The following is a 24696-nucleotide window of genomic DNA, read 5'->3' on the forward strand; positions in this document are numbered from 1 at the left end:
GAGAGAGACAGAGAGAGAGAATGTGTGTTTGACTTGGCTTCTTCCATTTAAAAACAAACTAATAAATAACCTCTAAAAGATAATGGATAGGTGTTCATTAGGCTTATGATAAACATGAGGCTATATTAATTCTCCATATGCATGTCTATATACACATATATATGCATGTATTTACATGTACACACATAGTGTTGAAAGTTAATGGCTTAGTGATTTAATAAACCTTGAAAATACTACAAAATTTCCTAACTATACATTGTTTTTTATTATATTTTATGGTCTTAATTCATTAATTAAAATGCTGCATATCATACTATAGAGTGCTTATGAGGGTTACATTTTAAATTGTTATAAGGCTGTCATAATTAAAGTGTCTGTGTTATCACTTACACATCAGAATTACCAACCAAATAGCATCCATGAACATTTTTGCTCTCTAAAGCGATGTAGTTTTAAGAATAATATTCTCTGCCTCTACATACATATTTATTGTTTCAGCCAAAATTTTGTTAGCTTCTGATATTTAACTGAAAAAAATTTAGTGAAGCTTTCTTTCCCCATTTGTAAATTGTCTTTTAGGAGAACATTTAACTTAATTATATTTGCAAATTTAAAAACTAGACACATTTAACAGCAGATCCTTTATATTTTGTAGGTAAAGGAAGGATATGAAGCATGTAAATACAATACTGGTCATTAGGTAGGTTAGAGAGTGATCTTATTTTACTATCAATGGTCATCAAACACATAATTATTAATCATGTTCTTGGTGATTTCTTTTTCAGTCGATTATTCAAATTGAGTGTATTTCTAAAAATCTTTAGTAGAAAATGATTTTGTCAATTTTGTTTTATAAGCATGTTTCCCCCAAGAATCTCTAGTGAAAGGAATGAAAGTGCTCCAAAATTTTCACACTGAAAACTAAAATGTTACCTTTCAGAGTTTATTTTTTGAAAATAAATATATAACCTGAGATAAAATAAGATATGCATAAACAAGGTGTTATACTTGTTTGATTTTTAAATTCAGAATAACATAATAAAATCAATATAAAAATAAAAAATAAAAGCAATAGAATTCCTCTTTTTCAGGAATTCCAATAACTAAACAGTTTGGAATAGTACAAATGCCTCTCATTGAACAAGATGATATAAGTTTTTCTGTTGACATAGAAGCAAGTAAAATTTAAATATTTAGGTAATTTTGTATATAATGTTTTTTGTGAATATTATCAGATGTTTTTGCTTGTAGCATGAGTGAATTATATGGCACTCATCACTTCCTCTCATCTGAAAGAAAATGGATTTTGTCTAAATACTTCACACTCATAAGATATTACTTTTCCTAATTATTAATCCATTAATGAAATTTTGTTTATGGCTTTCAGCTATTATGATGCACAAGTTAATCACTTTCCTTTTATTATGTAGCGCTTTTTTATTTTTTAAAAAAAGCATTTCTACTGTGTATTAAATCCAAACCAATAAAAGAATGCACTTAGGGATTCATTTTTAAAAACTCTAGTTGTAAAAATTTGTATTCCACATCACAATACAAAAAAAAAAATCTGTCCCTCTGCCGGACCAATGTTAGTTTGATGATTATACTAATATTAACTGCTTTACTTGAGTAAGCAAAGAGAAGTAAAATACCAGTCAGACCAGCTGTTAATTCACAGAGTGTTGTACTATGCTTATTAAAAATACCCAAAAGATGTACCTTTGTGGTTCAGTCTTTTGAATTAGAATCAGAATATTAATCATGCTTCAGGCCTAAATTAAACATTGGAAGGCCCCTTAAGAATTTTCACCAAATTTTCTTGGATTTTTCTTTATTGGGTCGTCCTGGACTCTGTTTAGCTCTGTAATTGCTTTGCTCCTTTGTTGATAGGTTAAAGCACAATGTGATTTTCCCCATGTCATAATATTTAAGAGGACGGCTCAATGTTCTACTCGTAGGTGTGATGTGCAGCTGAGACACGGATATATAACAGGGATATTGTTTACAATGTCAGAGAAATTGCGGGGTGAGGAGTAGAGTGGAGCAAAAGTCCATATTCATACAATGTGCTGAATCTTGTCTCTGCATCATTTATATTTCAAAAGGGTTATGTCCAGTGGTCCTACCAAATATAGCTGACCTTACGTATATAAGTATGTATATTGATTCAGCATTTTCTTCAAACAGGAGGAGAAAAAAAAGATATAAAACATCTGTGTGCAACATTTTAATATGTATCATCACTAGATTTCAGTGTAATTCTTCTCATTATTAATAATAAATGCATTAATGACATACTTACTAAGTCTACAGCATGTCCAATGAAGTGGAAAAACATATGGCTTGTGGTTTCTGAATCACTGACAAAATGAGTTGAGATAGGAGCCTTGTTTAGGTGTCTAAGGAAGGTGAATAGTGCTTTTATTTCTGGTGGAGCTATAGGAATGGCTTTGTAGATTTACTCCATATTTAATCTCGGTAAAATTTTTCTCTTCCACTGACTAGGGGATTTGGATGGGGGAAGCCAGAAAAGAGATGCAATGATCTTTGTTCCTTATGAGAGGGTTCAAGAGGAAATGAACTAACATATTTCAGAAAGGATTATATAAGACAAGATAATACTGTTTTTGAGTGTAATCAGTTTTATTTCTGTTGTATTATTAATATTCTGGACTGGAACAATTTCTCTCCTTTTTGTTTCCTTTCATATTATATTTTAAGTTCCTTGAGGTTAGGGTTTGTTTATTAAATAACAATAACACTAAACGATAATAGTAATAGAACGAATATGGCGTTAAACATTTTCAAAGGGATTTATATATCATCTGGTGACACAGTGAATAGAGTGATGGACATGGAGGGAAGACCTAGCTCTAAATCCAACCTTAAACATTTCCTAGCTGTAGGACCCTTGGCAAGTCACTTAACTTCTCTCAGGGTCTCAGGTCCATCATCAGTAATAATAACACCTATCTCACAGAGTTTTTGTGAAGATCAAATGAGATAAAAATGGAAAGTACTTTGTAAACCAAAGCTGTTATTAGTATGTCTCTTTTTACTTAATCTCATCTGTGTTGTTCAATGCTTAGTACAGTGCCTAGCACATACTAAGTGCTTAATAAATGTTTGTTGACTTGTTGGATTTTGTCCCTGGCACTTAGAATAATCCCTCGAATATGTATTCATTCATGCTTGAAGGAGCTATGATTTCATCAGTTTATGAAACCTTTGCTATGAAATCTTTGCTCACTGAAGCAAATTACAACCCATTTATGATTTAGTAGATAAACCTTAAGGAGTTATCTGAAGTACTTATGAGTTGTGACCTGCTCAAGGTCACAAAGTTAGTATGTCTTAGAGGTGAGTTTTGAACCCTCTTCTTCCTGACTCCAAGCTTCAAACTTTGTTCTGTAGCCACACAACTTCTTTGTGCTTCGTAAATGTAGCTTAATAAAGATTTATTGAATTGAATTAATATGATGGGATTATAGACTAAGGGTCAAAGGGGAGTTTGAAGGTCATCTACTCCACCCCACTCATTTTACAGATCAGTAAGTAGCAGCCACATGGTTAGAATCTAGACCTTCTCATTCCAAATACAACAAACTTTCTTTCCACCGTAATTGAAGACAATTATGTAAATGTTTAACATATAGTATCTATTTAGCCATATACATATAAATATATAAACTACACATGTATGTGTATAAACGTATATGTGAGTACATAAATCAGTTTGATGGAAAATTGTGAACATGAGCCATCCTGGACACTATAGTAGAGACCAAGTGCATATTCATAGATACACTACATCATGTCAGGAAGAATCATCTCTAAGTCCTTCTGGTAAATGGCCTGTGTGACCCTAGGAAAGTCATATACATCTTAGCACCCTCAGGCTAACTCAAAGACATAAAACAGTTGTTGACATCTCCTAGTAAAATGAGTTGTTGCTTTTTTTTTTTTGACCAGGAATTACCTAACCCAAGGAGTCATAGGGGCATGACCACCACTACCACTACTTTCCCTTAAAAAAGATTGCTGTCATAGAACAAACCTCAGTCAACAACCACCAGCAGCTGAAATTAAGATTTCTTTGGATTTTAATAAAGAAGTTCCTTTTAAAGACCTTTGGTAAAACGGATACATTGATTATTCAGCATTTCAGAATAAGTTCAGTATCAATTATTTGGAAAGTAAGAGCCTGCCATAGGGCAGTGATATTCTGACTACTTCCTTGTACTACTAAACCAGCTGACCATAATTTAAACAGAAAAGAATTATGGGACACAAATTCTGCTAGAAGTGACTGCAAAAAAGTTGAACTGCATATCATCAGTTTAGAAACTGGATTAACAACATGACAAATTACTTTTCCAAAGACAGCATGCAAACTAGAAGGAGGATTATAACGAGTTTAGACCCTCAGGACATGTCCAATTTTTTTTTTTAAAGCAAGTTGAAAGTAGATTTAAAACGTCTTGTGGAGAGACTAAGTATAATTGAAAATGAGAAGGGAACTGACCTGAATCATAATGCTACAGGTTCTAACTGGGACCTTTACGGGCCCAGGAAGATGCAGTGGTCCGGTGTATTAAGTAGTTGGCTGAGATCTAAGCGTGTAAGGGAAGAAAGGTCATTTTACATTGAGGAGCAAGATCTCTAAATCAACAAATGGAATTACCCAGAACTTTTTAGAAGATGGATGCAGCATGAAAATGTGGTAGGCAGACATGAAGAAAAAGTCAAGCTATCTGAGACTGGGTAGCCATTTGTCATGTGAAATAAGCTTATTTCCTTTTGGAACAATAGAAAGTTGTATTGTTAAATAGGAAAAATGAATTTGGTTCATAATCAGAGGACAATTTTTTCATTGTATTTATGTGAAGCAATCTTTCCACATAATTTTGCCTTCCAGGCAGTATGGCATTTTCATGTGTTTTATTCATTTTATAAGTAATTATTGAATGTTGGTTATGTGCATAGCACTTTATTGGGAGGAAGTCATACTGCTTAGATTGTCACTTAGGAGAATAGATGCACAAATATGTGGTGGAATTGTTGACTTATATTCCACTTACCTTTTTAAGCTGATTTCACATCACAGCTCCTCATGTTCTTTATATTTCAGTCAAGTTGGCTTATCTAGTATTCTCAGTACATGACGTTCTCTCTTCTGACTCCATGCTGTCACATAAGATGTCCCATATGCCTGGAGTGCTTTCCCTTCTTGTTTCTACCATTTAGAATCCTTAGATTTCTCCAAAGTGTAACTCAGGTTGCCCCCTGCTTTACGAAGGCTTCAGTTGTTAGGGCTGTCTCCTTCTTTGAATTATTTTGTATTTATTAATCTGTTTCACTGTTGTATCCAATCATGAAATCAGCAAGATGGAGAAGTTTCTTCAATCTGCAAACAAAAAAAAATTTAAATCATACACTAATTTTAGCGTAACTAAAGCTGAAGACAGAAACACAGACCAAGGTAAAATCCCCACACAATAACATTGGAGTACTTAAACACTTAGAGCTCCCTTTCAGCGTCCTCATCCAGCCCATCTCATGTGGTAGGCAGTGCACAAAAGCACCTCTTGGGTTTGTGCTTTAGGGTTTGAGCATGGGAGTCTCTATGGTGTCCTCCACTGCCATAGAAGGGATTCATTCTAAACTATTCTCAGAAGAGGTGGCAGTCCTTGATTCTGTTCAGCAATAAGTTGAAAAGGAAAATCAGTTGAAGGACAACACAGTAATCACAAGAGGCAGCTAGAGGGGAAGACGTTTCTATGCTTGAAGTAAAGGAGACTGAAAACCATGGAGCCTGGAAACTCTAGACTGGCATCTGACTCTCACAACCCCCAAAAAGAGCAGGCTGAGAACAGCCGATCTGGGAGATTTAAGTGGTAATGTATGAAGTAGGTGTCAATTAGTGAGAAGGAAAATAAGAGAAAAAACACTAGGAATACCATAGAAAGGCTGAAATATCAAAAGGGTGAGAAAGAGAAACCTAATTCACAAAGAAATAAGCCAACCAAAAGCCTCAAAAAGATGGAAGAGAGAATGAATAAAAGCTCAGAGGACCAGGTCATATAACCAACAAGATGGAGGACTAGACATTTTATCTGATCCTCATAACTTCTCAGACTTTTCCAAGGCAGATATTCTGTGCCAAAGACATCAGCTTCAATTGTCTCAATGACATAGGGCACCAAGAACCCAAAAGAAGGCTTAAAAACTCTTTGAAATAATGTCTAATTAATGCTCACCCAGCTCCCCGTTCCCCTACTGCCCATTATGCTCCATTAGCAAGGCTGCACTAGCAGACTGAATCTAAGGGTTTTCCACAAAATGTAACTCCACACCCTGATTGTAGCTCTTTCCAGTGACACAGAGGTCCAAGCTTCACACTGCAGTGATGTCCTGAGGCTACAGCAACCAGCAACAGAACACCAGTCTGTGTTACAAGTTCTACAGGAGAATAATTGAACAGAGAGAATGGGGCAGGATACATGTCTTGCCTTGTAATGGCTCTCAACCCTATGTCTTGATGCCCAATTTCATCCAATGATATAAAGAATCAAATTTCAAAGGGCAAAAATTTGCCCAGGTATCAATTGCAATAGCATGGCAATATTCTATACCATCAGGCCTGAGAACTGAGAAACAGAGAGGGAAAAGGATAGGATACTTTCTCTCTCTCTCTCTCTCTCTCTCTCTCTCTCTCTCTCTCTGTGTATGGGCGGGGTGGTTGTGGGTGGGTTCATTCCACTAAACCTGAAGGAAAAAGCCCAGTGTCCTTCTGGTGCCAGTTCTATTCTTCTAAAAGTCACCTGGGGCAAAGAACTAGACAGAAGAATGATAAATTATTTAGCAGGGGAGAAGACTGAGATGCTTTGAGATCTAGCCTCTAGGGAAAATATCAGAGGGAAAAGAGTCAGAAAGAGAGCAATAGGGAGAAGTAACTGGAAAAAACAATTCAAATTACAAAAGATCTCAGGAAGAAGGAAACTCAAAGAACTTGAGAATAAGCAAATAAACCAAAAGAAAAAGTATTAACAGAAAAAAGAAATATAGTATTCAGGCCTATTTAAAAAATCAAGTATCTACGAATAAATACTGAAAAACAAAGGGCAATTTTTTCAAAATTGATGAGGCAGAGGGGCCTGTGAATTTTTAGGAGAGCATGGAATTACAACATGCTGTTTTTTAATGGTTTAAAAGAGAAATGGGAATTGTGAGAGCAGAATTTTGTGAGAGCAGTAGAAATAATTCATAGAATAGAAAACGACAATGACCATCAATCTGCAGCGGCAAATCTTACCGAAGAAAACAAGAGAAGACAAATGATTGGGAATGCAAATACATGCATGAAGTGAAGGACAATTAGAAGAAGAAAATTTTAAAAAAAGTTAACAGAAAACATCCTCTCTATTCCAGCAAAACATATTGATTTCAAAGACAGGGGGCATAGAGACAACATCAGGATTCTAAGTTTCTCAGAATATGACAAGTCAAAAATCCTGAACATCATAATGCAGCAACTTCTGAGCTTCAGAACATAGAAAACAAAGTTCCAACTGAAGGAATATGCATATTATCTGCAGAAGAAAAAAAGCTCAGAGGAATAAAAACATAATGAACAAGTATTAGAAGGAAAAGGAAGACATAAAATATGGAGAAAAACTCTAGAATATAGAAAGAAGGAAAGAAAGGAAGGTAGAAATAAGGAAAAAAAACTTGTTAAATAAGATATTAGGAATGAAAATGGGGTAGAAATCATAAATCTCAATGCACAATTTTTAAAAGAAGCAGATTACATTACTTAGAAAATGTAATCATTTTTCAAAAGGACTAGAATCTCTGGGGGGGGGGGAATGGAAACTTATAATGACTGAGATTGGCCCCAAAGTGATATAAAGAAAACACTTTCATCTCTTTCCTGTAGAGGTAGGATGCAGAATATTGCATACATAATTGGACTCAGTTGATATGTTGTTTAGTTTTGGTAAACTTTTTTTGTTTTCTTTTTGTTTTCACTTGCTATATAGGTTGACTTTCTGCAGGGGTGGGATGGGAAAAAGACATACTATGAAATAGCAATAATGGGAAGTAAATACAAAAGATAGAAAATATTTGGAATTTTAGAGGTTTTTTTTTTTTTTGGTAAGGCAGTTGGGGTTAAGTGACTTGCCCAGAGTCACACTGCTAGTGAGTGTTATATGTCTGAGGGCAGATTTGAACTCAAGTCCTCCTGACTTTAGGGCCAGTGCTCTATCCACTGCACCACCTAGCTTCCTCCTAACTAGTATTTTTGAAAGAGAAAATTACATCTCTCAAACATAAAAATACAGAAGTAGAAAAAAATTCGAGAAAAATAAAAGCTAGCACAAATGAGCATGCATGCTATACATGCCAAAATTATTGACCTTGAAGACAATTTGTGCAGAGAAATCTTAGGGTCTTGAGTTTTCTAGAACACTGAGGGAGAAATCTGAACATGAAATAATAAGAGAAAGCTGCTCAGAACTTCTACATATAAACAACAAATCATTGATCCATTGGTCCCTGCAGTGACTTCTAGGGGTTTGGGGTGAGGAATTATGTTTAAAACTTCATCATATAATGATTAAATTTCCTAATTTCAATAGTAAATGACAAAATTTTCAGTTAGGAGAAATATCATCAAATGTGATGGAAATGTGATTTAAATAATATAGTGTTATTCAGCAGGCATAAGAAATTATTGGAAAGAATGGAACATTATGTTCCAAGAACAAAGAAGCTGAAGCAATATGAAACTACATATACTGCCAGTTGAGCTTAATCAGTATTAAAAAGATGGACTTTCAATAAAGAAGACACTTCTCCCTCCCACTTGAAAAAATAGTAAAATTGAAGGGAGAATATTTTATTTGCAAACAACAGAAACATGTGAAAGGTAGATAAGTAAAATGAATTTTAAAAAAGACAAATTAAAGCAAGACATATATTCATATGCTATCATTTAAAATAAAAGATATTGAAAATAAAGGCAGAATAAAAGAAAGAGGCACTATCAAGACACAAAAAAGGAGATAAACTTATGATTTAAGAGGAACTCAAGAAATCAGCAGGACATAATAAAGTCCAGAAATAGTACTAGGTGGAATAAATCCCAAGACTCCAATAAGTAAATCATTATCTTTTGTGGGAAGTATAAGACAATGGGGAATAATGTATTTTAGGAGTGGGAAAGTAAGAGAAGGAAAATCAAGAAACCCTTAGTAAGTACATAGTTAAAGAATTAGGGGTTTTATTTAGTTCTAAACAAGAGTGGGGACTATGGGAGAATAGGATAAAGGCAATGGAGAGGAAAACTTCTGATAAAGGGCATAAAACGGAAATAAGAAACGATCTCACTAGGAAGTAGAAAGGATATGTTCTTCAAAAGCCCTAATTCCCTTTCTCTGGAGTCAGGATGCTTATCACGGAGATATAACATTCTCCCATAAGGAGTGACTTCTCCAAGCCTCCTTGCATATTATTATAATTGGAAAGTCCCCATCTCCTTTATGGATAATATCTGCTTCCTCCCTCTTCCCCCTGCCACTTAATGTTCTTCAATGAACTCTCCCCCAAACACTAATATGAGATTTCTGTATTTCTTTCTCCCACTTTAAACATCCCCTTTGCCATCTCACCCATCCTCCTATAGACCCTCTCTTTACTGAGAGACTACAGTTAATATTTTCATTTCTTTATCTACCATTGACTTGATTAAGGTATAGTCACCTCTATCAACCTTCCTCCCCTCCCCTCTTTTATACATCTTCAGTTTTCTAGTTTATTCCCACAAATACCATTGATTCACTTTAGGTGAAATGTTTAGTTAGGTTTAATCTATAGTGTCACCAATCTCTTCTTCTTCTTCTCTATTTAAATTCTTTTTTACTTTATGTCTTTGAGCAATTTTATTTTGTTAAATTCATTTTTTTAGATTTCAGTTTCCAATTTTCTCTTCCACCTATTGAAGATGCCAATGAGATAACTACTACATATATATGAAGTCATGTAAAATATATTCCTGTAATTAGCCATACTACAAAAGAAAAAACCAGGAAGAAAAATTTAAAAAGAGATAGAGAGCAGAGTGAGATGTAAAATTGATAATTTTGATGAAATTAAAAAGTTTCTGTACAAATAAAATGTAGCCAAGATCAAAAGGAAAACAGAAAATTAGGGGAAAATTTTTAAACAGTTTCTCAGATAAAGGTCTCATATCTAAAATATGTAAAAAACTTTGTCAACTCTATAAGAATATGTTATTTCCCAATTGAAAAATGGTCAAAGGATATGAACAGGCAATTTTCTGATGAACTAATCAAAATAATTTATAGTCATGTGAGAAATGCTCTAAATCATTATTGGTTAGAGAAGTGCAAATTAAAATAATCTTGACATATCATTTTACACCTATCAGATTGAATGAGTAAGTAACAAATGTTGGAGGACATGTGGAAAATTTGGGGCACTAATTCATTGTTGGTGGAACTGTGAACTGATCCAACCATTTTGGAGAGCAATCTGGAATTATGTACAAAGTATTATTAAGCTGCTTATAATATTTGACCCAGAGATACCACTATAAGGTGTATTTCCAAAGATGATTAGGGAAAAAGGAAAATAATTTAGTATGTTTTAAAATATCTATAGCAGCTCTCTTTGTGCTGGCAAAGAACTGGAAATTGTGGAAATGTCCTTCAATTGGGGAATGATTGAAATGGTGGTATATTATTGTGATGGAATACTGCTGTACTATAAGAAATGATGAGCTTGACGATCTTAGAAAATCATGGATAGACTTGCACAAAATAATGAAGAGTGAAATGAACAGAACCAAGAGAACTGTGTGCAGTAACAGCAATATTATTTTAAGAATGACTTTGAGCAAATAGAACATTTTAACTACTATAAATACCCAAATTAACTACAAAGTACATATGAAATATGAAGGAAGACTCTATCTGCATCCAGAGAAAAAACTGGATGAATAAAAGCACGTATGGAATGATGTTACACATGCATATGCACATATGTATATGTGTGTGTGTATGTGTGTCTAATGGTAGCCATCTCTAAGGTGGGGGGAAGAAAAAAAGAAATTTACATGATAACTTTAGTATATATTTGAAGGGAATAGCTAGTTATACATAATAGATGTGCAGTTTTACGTGCAATCATCTTTTAAGCATTTTATGTTATGAAAATACTTGTTTTATTCTATAAGTAAAATAAATTAAAAATGAACAAAATTTAAAGAATGTTTCAATGTTTTATTACTTTTAAAAATAGCTTATATAGTATTGGAATTAATTGTTCTTTAGGTATTTAATATAATTCACTTTTAAATCCACCTGGTCCTGGGGATTTTTTCTTAGCTCATTTATGTAATGTTCAATTTCCTTTTTTAAGATAGTTATTTAAAATTCTCTTTCCTCCTAGGTTGAACTGGGCAATTTATATTTTTTCAAATTATTGATCCATTTCATTTAGATTGTCAGTTTCATAGGCACACAATTGTGCAACATAACTCCTGATATTTGTTTTAATTTCACCTTCATTGGTTGTGCATTCACCCTTTTCATTTTTGATATTAGTGATTTGGTTTTCTTTCTTTATTAAAATCATAATAACCCATGCTCAATATACTTTTTTAATAAAAACAACTCCTAGGTTATTTATTAGCTCAATATATATATTTTTTTAATTTTCAGTTTTGTTAACCTCTCCTTTAATTTTTGGAATTGCTATTTTGATGTTTAATTAGGAATTTTTAATTTGTTCTTTTTCTAATGTATTTTATTGTTGTATGTCAAATTTGCCAGTCTTTTCATATTCCCTTTTACTGGTGTAAGCACTTAGAGATATAAAATTTCCCCTTAATATTGCTTTGACTATGTTCCACAAATTTTGACATATTGCCTCATTGTTTTCATTTTCTTTAATAAAATGATTTGTTGTTTGTTCCATTCATTCTTTAGAATTAAATTAGTTTCCATTTAATTTTTAATCTCTGCTTTCAAGTCCCTTTTTTTTTTGGTGGGGCAATCGGGGTTAAGTGACTTGCCCAAGGTCACACAGGTAGTAATGTCAAGTGTCTGGGGCTGGATTTGAACTCAGGTCCTCCTGACTCCAAGGCTGGAGCTTTATCCACTGTGCCAACTAGCTTCACCTCAAGTCCCTTTTTAAAAATATAATTTATCACATTGTGGTCTAAAAAGGTGCATTTAATATTTCTGCTTTTCTGCATTTGTTTGTTAGGTTTTATGCCCTAACATGTGGCCAATTTTTTGTGAAGATGCCATGTACAGCTGAGAAAACAGTAAAGTCCTTTCTATTTCCATTCAGTTTTCTCCAGAGGTCTTTCATGTCTAACTTTTCTAAGATTCTATTCATCTCCTTGACTTCTTTCTTATTTGTTTTATGTTTAGATTTATCTGTCTCTGAGTGGGGAAAGTTGAATTTCCCCACTGGTATGGTTTTACTATTTCATCCTAAACTCATTTAACTTTTATTGTAAGAATTTGGATGGTATGCCATTTGTTGCATATATGTTTAGTATTGATATTACTTCATTGTAAAAATATGTAATTTTTGAACAATATGTAGTTTCTTTCCTTATCCTTTTTAATTAGGTCTATTTTTGGTTTTTCTTTGTCTGAGATTATGATTGCTATCCCTGTCTTTTTACTTCTCCTGGAGCATAATATATTCTATTCCTCATTTTCCCCATAATTCTCCCCACTCTCCCTCTCCCTTCCTCTTCTCCCATTGCCTCCTTTTTTCTTAGTCAGTCCTTTTCTTTTGAAACCATTCCAACAAAATAGACTTAAATCCATGCCCTCTATCTAAGCAGATTTCTTCTAATTTACCTAATGATGATAAAGTTCTTAAGAGTTACATGTATCATTTTCCCATTTGGGAATGTAAACTACTGAACCTTATTTAATTCCTCATAATTTATCACTCATGTATCTTTTTATGCCACTCCTACATCTTCTGTTTAATTGTCAAATTTTCTATTCAGCTCTGATCTTTTCATCAGGAATGCCTGGAAATCCTTTATTTAATTAAATAACCATTTTTCTGCTGAGTAGATTATTATTGATTGTAATTTCAGCTCCTTTGGCTTCCAGAATATCCTAGTCCAAGGCCTCTGCTCCTTTATCATGGCAGCTACTAAATCTTGTGTGATCCCAATTGTGTCTCCATAGTATTTGAATTGCTTCATTCTAAGTGCTTTCAGTATTTTCTCCTTGACCTGGGAGATCAGGAATTGGCTATAATATTCCTGTGACTTTACATTTTGGAATCTATTTCAGGAGGTCTTTGGTGGATTCATTCAATTTTTGTTTTGTCCTCTTGTTTTAAGATATTTGGGCAGTTTTCCTTTATAATTTCTTGAAATATGAGTTGTGTGTGTGTGTTTTAATCATGGTTTTCAGGAAGTCCAATAATTCTTAAATTATCTTCCCTTGATCCATCTTCCTGGTCGCTGTTTTTCTGTTGTTTCATATTTTCTTCTATTTCATTTTTATTCTTTTTTGTTTTATTGTTTCTTGATGTCTCATGGAGTCATTAGCATCTACTTGACCAATTTTAATTTTTTAATGAATTATTTTCTTCAATTAGTTTTTGTATCTGTTTTTCCACTTGGCCAATTCTGCTTTTTTAAGGAGTTATTTTCATTAGTATTTTGTGCTTCTTTTACCAAGCTGTTAATTCACTTTTCATGATTTTCTTGCATTACTCTCATTTATTTCCCCATTTTCTCTAACGTTCTTATTTTATTTTTAAAATGATTTTTTGCTCTTTTAAAAAAAAAAACCTCTTTCTTCAGTTTTTCTAGCAGTTCTTGTTGTCTTGGGTCCAATGAGAATTTTTTTCTTTGAGGCTTTGCTTCTAGATCAGGCTTGTACAACCTGCAGCCTGTGGACTATAAGCAGCCCACAGTCACGCCAAAGGATTTTGGGTGTCCCATGAAACATGTAGAGGATATTTTCCTCTAGATGTTTTGTGGTCTGCCCAAAATCCTTTGATGTGCCACAAGTGGCCTGTGGGCTGCTTACAGCCCATGGATCTCAGGTTGTACAGACCTCTTCTAGATGTTTTCATGTCATTGGCTTTTTAAATTGTGTCTTGTGTCTTGTGCTTCCTTTTTACCATGGTAACTTTTTATATTCAGGTTCTTTTGTTATTGTTTGCTCATTTTTCAGTCTATTTCTTTAATTTGTGCTTCATGTGAGAGTTGGCCTATGCTTACCACTGGGTGGTAATAGTGGTGCTTTTAACCCCAAAGATAACTTTCTAGTTTTTTGAATCTTTTTTTTTCCTGGGGTAATTTATTTTGTTACTTATGTCTTCCTTGATTTCCATAATTTTTAAACTTCTTTTGTATTTCTGAGATATCTGTAAAATAAACAATCTGCTCACATCTACTTTACTTTTTAAGAATAACTAAAAGGCATCTCTTTCATTGAAAACCTCTCTCACTCTCTCTTTTTTTCTTTCATAATTAGGCCCAGTGCAGGGCATAGATTACATTTTGAGCTCCTTTGCTTGTTGGAAGACATTCTATTTTTCTCTGCAGTTCCTTACTTATGTAAAATAGTTCTGTGTTATTTTTAAGCTGAAGGTCCTTCCATGGTTGTTTGCAGAATTTGTCTTTTGTCATTGGAAATATTAAATTTAAGTACTCTATATCTTGAAAATTGCAATTTTGGATATTTTGTTTTTATTTTTATTTTTGCAAGCAATATGTGGAGTTTTTTGATTTGCAATTTGATTTTTGTTTTCAGAAATCCTGGACAGTTTTCTTGAATTATTTCTTGCATTGAGGCTTTCTATTTTTTAAACACGTGTTTTTCTGGAGGGGCCTAGAAGCCTTAAAATGTTCCTACAAATCCTGTCTTGAAGATCAACATATTTTGCTTGTATAGAAATTATGTTTTCCTTTAACATTTTTGCTTTATTGCTTCTCTTCTTCCAGATTGTCTTTTATTTCTATGAACTTGCATTCCCAGTCATCTGTTTTCTCTTTTGTTTCTTTGGTGAGATTTGTCATCATGGATTCCAGTCTTTCTATTCTGCTAATTATTTATGATGTAGATGATATAAATTCTACTTTCACAATTTTTATTTCTTTCTTGAAGCATTCAGGAACAACTTGATCTGGTTCTGTGCTCTCTCAGGAATCCACAAGACTCTATGTCACTAGAGATTGATTAATTTTTCTTTGCCTTGCAACATTTATTCTGAGATGTTTGGACTCATTTAAATGACCTGGAGATTATATTCACTTTTGGTTTTTTCTACCTTCTCTCTCTCTCTCTCTCTCTCTCTCTCTCTCTCTCTCTCTCTCTCTCTTACTTATGCTTAAGCTTTTTAACTGAGTTTTCTTCCTTCTAGACATTTAGTAATTTGAGAATTTTCCCCCCTTATATCCCTCTATTGCTCATTTTTTTAAACCTTCCCTTTGATGGTAGTTTCTCCAAGGGCAGGACCTCAAAGCTGTGTCAGCCTCCTCTCATGCTGGGTATTTCTCTTCTCAGCTATACGGCCCAGTAGACAGAGTGCTGAACCTGGAGTAAGAAATATTTGAATACAAGTAAGGCCTTACTAGCTGTGTGATCCTATGCAGGTCCCTTATGTTCTGTCTCAATTTCCTGATTTGTTGTTGTGAAAATAAATAATATAATGTTGTAAAGCACTTTGTAAACAGTGTTTTATGCACCATGAAAATATTAGTATTATTATTAATTGGACACAATCTCTTCCCCATGTGATTTTTGAAGTGATAGAACTACTTTCAATAATTGTCAATAAACATTTATTAAATATTTATTATGTGCCAGACACTGTGCCAGAGATACAAAAAAGAGAAGGAAAAAAAACAAGTCCCTGTTCTCAAGTGCCTCACAATCTACTGAAGACCTCATTGTCTAGTGGATTTCAGTTACCTTCAAGAGGGTTCCTTCATAGAGTCCCAACACATATTGCCATCCTGCCCCAGTGTCATCTGTTCCTTAGGTCTTTGGCTGAGTAATGGTGCACCCCAGAAGGGACATTGTTGCCTAAGAAGAACTTGCTTCTTCTTTCCTGTACATTCACTTCTGCCATACAGGGTAGGGAAAAAAAACCGAGCTGAGTTATCTTGCTCATTGTCTCAGAATGGTACAGTATGGGCAAAGAAATTGCTCAGTGGGTGCTAGAGCACAAGCCTATTGGAGAGGCTGGGCTGTCCTATCAGAATGGAGACTGGTGGGAGAGAGATGCTGAGCATTCTCCTTAGGGATTATGGATTAGTTTTCTTTTTTGTTAATCGTTGGGATGTTACTTCCTTAACATTCTTGGTCTCTTAGAACTAGGAGATTGCTGTGATTATTTCACCTCTTGAACATAATTCTTACTTTGAAGAGTTTGAGAGGTTGTGAGGATCAGAGAAAATGTCTAGTCCTCTACAGAATTGGTCATGTGACCCAGAAGTGACAGTGATGATTATTTTTCCCCTACATAAAATCCTGTTATATTTTCCCCTCTTTCCTGCTTTCTCTCCCATTTTCTGTATTTCTTTTCCCCTCTCCCTCTCTCTCTCTTCTTCCTTCTTTCCTTCCTTCCTTCCTTCTTTTTTTCCTTCCTTCCTTTTCCTACCTTTTTATCTATTGTGCATGTCCTTTTCAGAGGACTAAACCCACAGTTTATTTCTCTATCTCTCTATATTTTTCATGACCTTTAGACAAGGTTACACTCCAAAGGGTCCATGATATTTTCTTCTCCCATTGAGAATGTAAGCACTAGATCATCATTTAGCCCTTTCAAGCTATTCAAAGTTGTTGTTTTTGTTATTGTTTTAAACAGTCTTAAATATCCTTAGTCTGGTGCAGTTCTTTTTGCTTTTTGTAGACTCTGCCCAACTCTGGTGTTTTTCTAAAAGGAGTGTTGGAAATAATTATTCTGTTGAAAGTCCACGTCTTTCACTGTGAGATCATGCTTAACTTTGTGGGATGTTATTCTTGAATAAAAGCCATTTTCCTTTGTTTTTCACTGCATTACATCCCAATTTTTTTTTCGCTTTCATTTTTACTTAACAGTATTGAGCCCTGCATAATTTTAACTATAGTTCTTTGGTAAGTGATCTACCCTTTCTTGACTATCCCATTCTTGTATGAGTTAAAGTGAGGATTACTTTCTTGTGTCATTTTATGACTTCCTTCAATCTGTACAATCTAGTTCTAATACTTTTTGAGGCAATTTTCTTTTATGAATTCCTAAAATATAATATCCAAGGTATTTAACAAATTTGCCATCCTTTTCTGAGTGGCCAGTGATGCTTAGATTATTTCTCTGAGCCTTATTTTCCAGGTCACTGGCTTTTTTTATTGTATATATCTTGCTTATTCATCCAATTTTCCTGTCTTCTGACTTTGTGTTAATATTTCTTGCTACACTGTTGGAATTTTAGTTCTGTCTTCTTCATTTTTTTGTCGAAGGTGTCATCTGTTATAAGTCATAGATTCTCCTTTGGAATTTTCCACCAAGAGTTTTGATTTCATCCTTATGTCTAATTTCACTCATCTATGTCTGGCCCCACAAAATAGAATAAGAAAGAATGGGTAGAAGCTGTAAATATATAATTTTATATTTTATACTAGAGGGAAAAGCTTTCTAATAATTAAAGACGATCCCAAGTGGAATGAGCTACCTCAAGAAGCAATGGGCTTAATCCTTAGTCCTGAAGCAGAAGTTTTATGACTCTCATCTGGTGTGTCATGGGGAGGGAGGAGAAGGATGGATTCTTTATCCCTGGCAATTCTCAATATTTTCACTTCTATGATTCTTCCTTCAAGACTCATCAATTCTTCCAGCTATTCTTAGGGTTTTTGTGCCCATCCTTTTCTCTAGGCTTTTGAGTGTTGTTACAGAATTACTTTCATCTTTCTGAAGTTTTCTTCTTGCATTCTCCTACTTCCTAATATTTATTCTTTAATTTTGGAGTTTGTATTTAACTGTTCATTTTCTAAATCTCCCTGTTCTGCCATCCCTCTCCTCATTTCTCCCAATTCATTATGAAGATTTTCTTTCTTATCTTCTCTTTCATTTGCTGTTAATTTATACTTATTTTATAAGGTACATTTCTTCCTGTTTTGAGGTGATGAAGGGAGCTGAGTTTTTGAGCATCATCTCACTGAGCACTCCTACCAGAAAACTCCTGTATTTTTAGAAGGAAAAGTATCTAAATAGGAAGAGAAGAGAAATTAGAATTATTAAGTTTACTTAACCTGGTTTTAATTGTTGAATTTTGAAACTTACCACTACCACCTTTAATAAATGAAATAGCATACATCTATGATCCTTAGATGGTTTTTACAAGACACCAAACCAATTATTTTAATTTAGCAGGGAGAAAATGTCCAAGTGAACTGTTTAATTGAATTGGCCATTTGACTACATTACCCAGTTAGTCCACCAAAAACATAATCTGGTGCTTCATTATGATATAGAAGGGATCTTGTTTTTCCAAAAGCTATAATACCAGATGGAAACCTTTGGCAGAACCTATTGAAATAGAAAGACTTCAAGTATGGGCCAAACAATGGACTGTACTTCTGTTGTCTAAGAACCAGGTTAGCTTTGTTTGGAGAGCCTCATCTACAGAGTGATGGATTTTTTTAGGCACTGAAGCACTTGGAGATCGTTCACTAAGTCTTAGAGGGATTGTGTTCTATACTAGAAGGAGTACTCATTTTAATAAAATCATATAGGCTAATGAAATCATAGATTTCTAGGTAGAAGTCAAGCACTATCAGCTGTGTTTCCCCTGTAAGTAGTGGGGTATCCTGTATGCTTTTACTTTTCTAGGATTTCAGAGGAAGTCATGTCTTATTATTTCTGAATGATGAATATTATATAAAAAAACTTGCTTTGAACCTTGTGGCAAAGAAGGAAATATTCCCTCCATAGCTAGATAATTTATTAAACTTTTCCTATATACCATGCACTGTGCTAGCCTTGCCCATAAGAAACTTCTAATAAAATGTGAGGAGACAACACGTAAAGGGAACCTGAAAGGGTATGGGGTGTGTGTGTGATGGCATGCATACATAGTGGGTATAGAAGCCTGCTTCTGAACCAGATAGGGGACAGCTCATCCAGCAGTGATTGGAACAAGGGGTAGAGTACAAGGATGATGACTAGACTGTAACTAGCATATTGGATATCTGAATTTTTACTATATTGAATTCTTTGTACATAAATATTACTACTGGAATCTAATTCAGATCTTATTCTTATTCTTCTGCTTCTACTTCTACTCCTTCTTTGCTTTTACTATTATTATTTATGTTATATCCAATTTTTCTCCCTGATGATTGTAAGCTTTTGGTTCCATCTATGTTAAACTTAAGTTCAGAAAAATGTTTAGTCCTAAGATAAATCTTCCTAGTGTTTTCTAAAAAATGCATTTATATTCCATAGAGTACTAAATTTATTCCTTTTTTGAAATAATTTTTTATTTTTAAATTTTTAAAATTCATTTTAAACATTTTTGGAGTTCTGAATTCTTTCCCTCCTTCCAGCTTTTCTCTCACCCATTAAAAAAGCAAAAAAGGTGATATCAATTATGTGAAATTATCAATATCAAATATATCAATATCAAAATATCAATATCAAACATGTGAAATTTTGTAAAACATTTCTCTATTAACCATGTTGCAAAAAAAAGTAAGAAAAATGTTGAAAAAGTGAAAATAATGTGCTTCCGTTTGCACTCAGACTTCACCACTTCTCTCTTTGGAATTGGATATCATTTTTCATAAGTCCTTTAGAATTGTCTTGGATCATTTTATTGATCAGAATAGCTAAGTCATTTACAATTGATCACTTACAATATTGCTGTTACTGTGCACAATGTTTTCCTGCTTCAGCTCACTTTACTTTGCATCATGTAAGTCTCCCAAAGTTTTTTTCTGAAACCAATCTGCTTGTTATTTCTTATAGCACAATAGTATTCCATCATAATCATATACTGTAACTTGTTCTGCCATCCCCCAGTTGATGGGCATTCCCTAAATTTTCAACTCCTAGCCATCACAAAAAGATCTGTGATGACTAATTTTGTACATATAGGTCCTTTTCCTTTTCCTTTGATCTCATTGGGATGCAGACTTAATAGTGGTATCACTGGGTAAAAGGGTACATATAGTTTTATAGCCCTTTGGGTACAGTTCTAAATTGTTCTCCAGAATAGTTGGACCAGTTCACAATTACACCAGCAATGCATTAGTGTCCTGATTTTCCACATCCCCTCCAACATTAGTAATTTTCCTTTACTTGAGTTACATTTTGTTTACATATTTTAGCTGTATTTTACAGTGTTGTGACTAATGCACCAATTCAGATATTTGGGGAACACACTAAAAATACTCATATACTTTTACTAAAATATTTGCAAAAAGTGTCATAGCAGAATGGCTTAACTTCATTCATCATCAACATGTTTGTTATTGACATCTAAACTTTTCACAAAATTCAGTTTTATTTGCCTCATAATATTAATTAATTCATTCTCGATGAGGGTAGGGAATATGTATATTTGCTGGAAAGATGTTAGAAAGTATGTGTAATACACTTTCTGAGACTTCTCCCCTCCCACTTGCATTGGCAGGCCAGGTCCCCAGAGTATGTCTGCTACTATTTCCCCTTCAGGATTCTAGAGACAATTTTGAGGTGCTAGAATTTTCTGGTACTTTCAATTACAAGCCCCCAGTGGAATGCTTCCCATTACTAGGAATAATTAATTATTTTTTTAAATGGTATTTACTAAGCAGGTATATCAAGAACAGTTGTTATAAAATAACCCTTCCAAACTGGGCACATTTTCCATTTCCACAAACAAGATCTCTATGAAGAGTGGGTTCAAATTTGCAATAAAGTGGTAGTGAGATGTGTGTCAGAAATCTGGCAAGTGGATAACTCATAAGTCCTTATTTCTGAAATCTTTTCCCTCCATTTATAGTCTCCACTAAATTCCCTTTAGGTATAATTTTCTGATCAACTTCAAGGGTTAGTGTCCATGTAGAATCCTAAAGCCTTTCCTCAGTGTTTCTAGCATCTCCCCAGGGTTTCTCTCAGTTTAGGGTGCAGAAGCTATCCATTGTCAGCCACTGCTGCTCTAGGGATGCTGCTCCAAAGGCCCTATTACTGATGACAATGGGACATCCTGATCTTCCAAACTTTGAAAAGTTTATTCTGTCTCTGATACTTGGTTGTCTTTTAGGAGACCTATTTGTCTGTTTCTGCTCCCAGCTAGTTCACTGAGTTGTCTCCTAGTAATCTGATCTCGTCTAGTCTGGCTTATAATACAGACAGTGAAAAAGGGGGGATAATCTATCTTCTCCCCAAGAGTTATTCTGTCTCTAGGTCTTAGATTCCTCACACCTGTATTTAAGAGTTTACTCCCATTCTATTAGCTCTGAATTAACCTGCTGTATATATGCATGCATATGTATATTCTGACACACAAATGTGCACATGCTAATTATGTGTACACACATGTATTTACACATATATACACAATACATGCCTATATTAATGCATGTATGCATGAATGCATATATCCCAAGAGACATGACTGGATATTCTTCAACCAATCATCAGATGTTTCCTGTGTGGAAATCATCTGTCTCTATTCAATGACCCAAATCCCTTGTGATCATTTCACGTTGATTGAGGCTTATTCACACCTAGTTTACCATTGATTGATTGAGTCAGAATGTCTCTCTAGGTCTTCTGTGATTAATTGGGGTGAGGGTGGTGCCCCACCTTTGCATAAACGTTTATGCATGCATATGTATACATATATATGTGTCTGTGTGTGTATGCATAGATAGATAGAAAGATAGATGGATATCACACATTGAAGTATTTACACTATTCTACAGAGTATTTATATTATTCTACACTATAAATACAGAGTATTTATACTATTCTACACTATAAATACAGAGTATTTATACTATTCTACTATTCACAAACATTTTTACATGTAAATTACATTTTCCCTGTATTAGACCAGAGCAACAGATCAAAGAGCTACAGAATAACCTCCTTTTATTTTTTAAACTGGGAGATTTTTGAGACAGAAGGTGGAGTTTGTAATTCAAATATAGTGAATGGCACATAAACTCTGTTAGTTTCACAAACTCTTAATTTTCCCACATTGCCATGACAATAGTTTTCTGACCTGATTTGGAGGGGTATTTCCCTTTGGATTTTTATCTATCTCTCTCTCTCTGTCTCTTTAGATTTTAGGGTAATACTACATTTACAAATGACTTTGAAACATGTCTAAAGATAATTGGAACAGAAATAACAGGGATTTTGTGAACTCAGTAATGCTTGGCCTTGATATAAGTATTTTTTTTAAAAAAAACAAATATACTACATACACAGTTTAAAGAGGCTTTTCCTTCTTTGATAATAGCATAAGGGATATAAATTGGGATAAACAATTTGAACAATGAATTTTCAATCAGAATCTTATTTAGCCAGGGAAATATAGGTGCATTTCTGATTTCTTTCTTGAAAACAATAAATTCCTCCAATGCAATTAATAACATTTTGAGTATGATTTTTTCAATCATGATGACACAAACATTCAGCATGCTATTTATTTAAAAGAGATCATATGATAATATATATTATATATCTATGTGTGTGTGTGTGTGTGTGTGTGTGTGTGTGTGCGTTTCTATAGTATTGTTTTGGTAATCTTGAAATGGCCCTGGACCGAGGAAGTCTTTTTATAATTTACCAAAATGGCACAATTAAAATTACTTTAAAAATCAAAATTTTGAACGTTAAGCATTTATTTAGCATTTAGATTCTACCTTGTGATTTAAAGGAAGCCTTGGTTAAGAAAATTGAGCTGTCTTTGCCACACATGCTTCATTTTTCTTTAAATTGGCATTTTAATATTGTTTGTCAGGTTAGGAAAGCAGGCGGTTATTGCTTTCAGTCTTCTATGAGGTATTCATTCATACAGTAAGTCACATACAGTTAGGCATGACCCAGCCAGCTTCTGCCTAAAGTGACTTTGGAAAGTGATCTGTATAAAAACAAAACAAAATGACAACAACAAAATACACATCTCTGCTAAAAGGTAAGGTCTAATCAGAAGAAGGTGTCTAAGCTTGAATCATAGATCATACAGTCATGCCTTGTCTATGGTTCTGTCTATAGAAAATTATTTTTAAAACTAAAAAAACTAAAAAAAAATCCTTTTGACTTTTGCTGAGGTGACAAAGGAGGCTTCATAATGAACTATAAATTTGAGCCTACTTATGAATATTTACAGCTCACTACATGGTTTTATTTTCTGGGTCTTTTATATGTTTCTTGAGATCTTGGGTCCTGCAGGATATTTAGCATGTTTGACCTTCTGATGAGGTCTGCTTAATCAGATCTGTATTAACTAGCAAAATGCTTTTTTTTTTTTGTGGAAAGCTGCAGCAGGATGGATGGTTGGAAAGCTGAGGATTTGTAATGATATATACTGTTGGCTCAGTCTTTGGGGGAAGATGCATTTTATGAATTTCCATTTTTTAAGATTACAAAATTAATGATGAATGTTACACATATATAACAATAGTAATACCAATAAAAATAGATGCCACAATATTTCTTTCATGCATTATCACTCTTCCATATGGGAGCTGGAAAATCAGTGTGAATGTGGAGAGGCAGATAACTGTTCTAGTCCTAGGCATCTCCTTGAGATTATTTGTAAAATGCACAGATTTGAATCACTAGATCTAATTGACTCGTAACAGTATGGAGCATCACAATGATTATTTCTCCAGTTATCTATATTAGACTTGCTGCAAAGAAGAGGAAATGTTATAGATTAACAATGACGCCTCCACCACTTCAATTGTGGCCCAGTACTTCATTTAAGATCTATCTTTACTATTTTAGCCTTATTTGAGTTAGCGCCAGCCCAGCATGGCTACAATGGGAAAAGGGAAGGAAACTATGAGCAAGGTCTCCTCAGCAGGGGAAAGTCCTGCAGGCCCACTGGTGGATGGAAGCCTGCTGAGAAAGGTGTCAGAGAAGGTCCACTCAGAGGACCAAGGCTGTCACTCAAAGAGCCCCTATTAGGTGGTGGTGCTCAGTGGGAGTGTTCATGTGAACAAAATAATCTTATTTTGATTTAACAGGAAGAAGAGCTTGCAATTGTATTCTTCAAAATTGGAGTCAGTTGCTGTGTTGTGATGCAGGGTTCAGAATAAAGCATTTAAGTTTTTATTCCTCCTCCCCTCTTCTTCCCCCATAGTGTAGCCTTTAATTGCTCTCTTAATTTTCACTTCTGTTTAGAATTGTCTGCTACTCTACCCTAACTATATGACGGTTCAACTCCATTCTAAAAATAAAATGAATACAGTTGATTTATAAATGATATGTTATTTTCTGTTTATAAAGTGGTTCATAATGTTTTCATTTATTGACTGAGTAAACAGACGGGAATATTTCAAGGAAGGTAGGAAAACTTCCATTTCTGGAGATTTTAAGGAATCTGTCAGACAACTGTCTTCCTATATGGTGCCAGTATAAAAACTATATATTAATATTAATAATAATAATAAATTTATACAGCACCTACTGTGT

This window comes from Phascolarctos cinereus, unplaced genomic scaffold (assembly GCF_003287225.1).
Source record: "Phascolarctos cinereus isolate Bilbo 61053 unplaced genomic scaffold, phaCin_HiC Scaffold_726;HRSCAF=1367, whole genome shotgun sequence".
In the NCBI taxonomy this organism is placed as follows: domain Eukaryota; kingdom Metazoa; phylum Chordata; class Mammalia; order Diprotodontia; family Phascolarctidae; genus Phascolarctos; species Phascolarctos cinereus.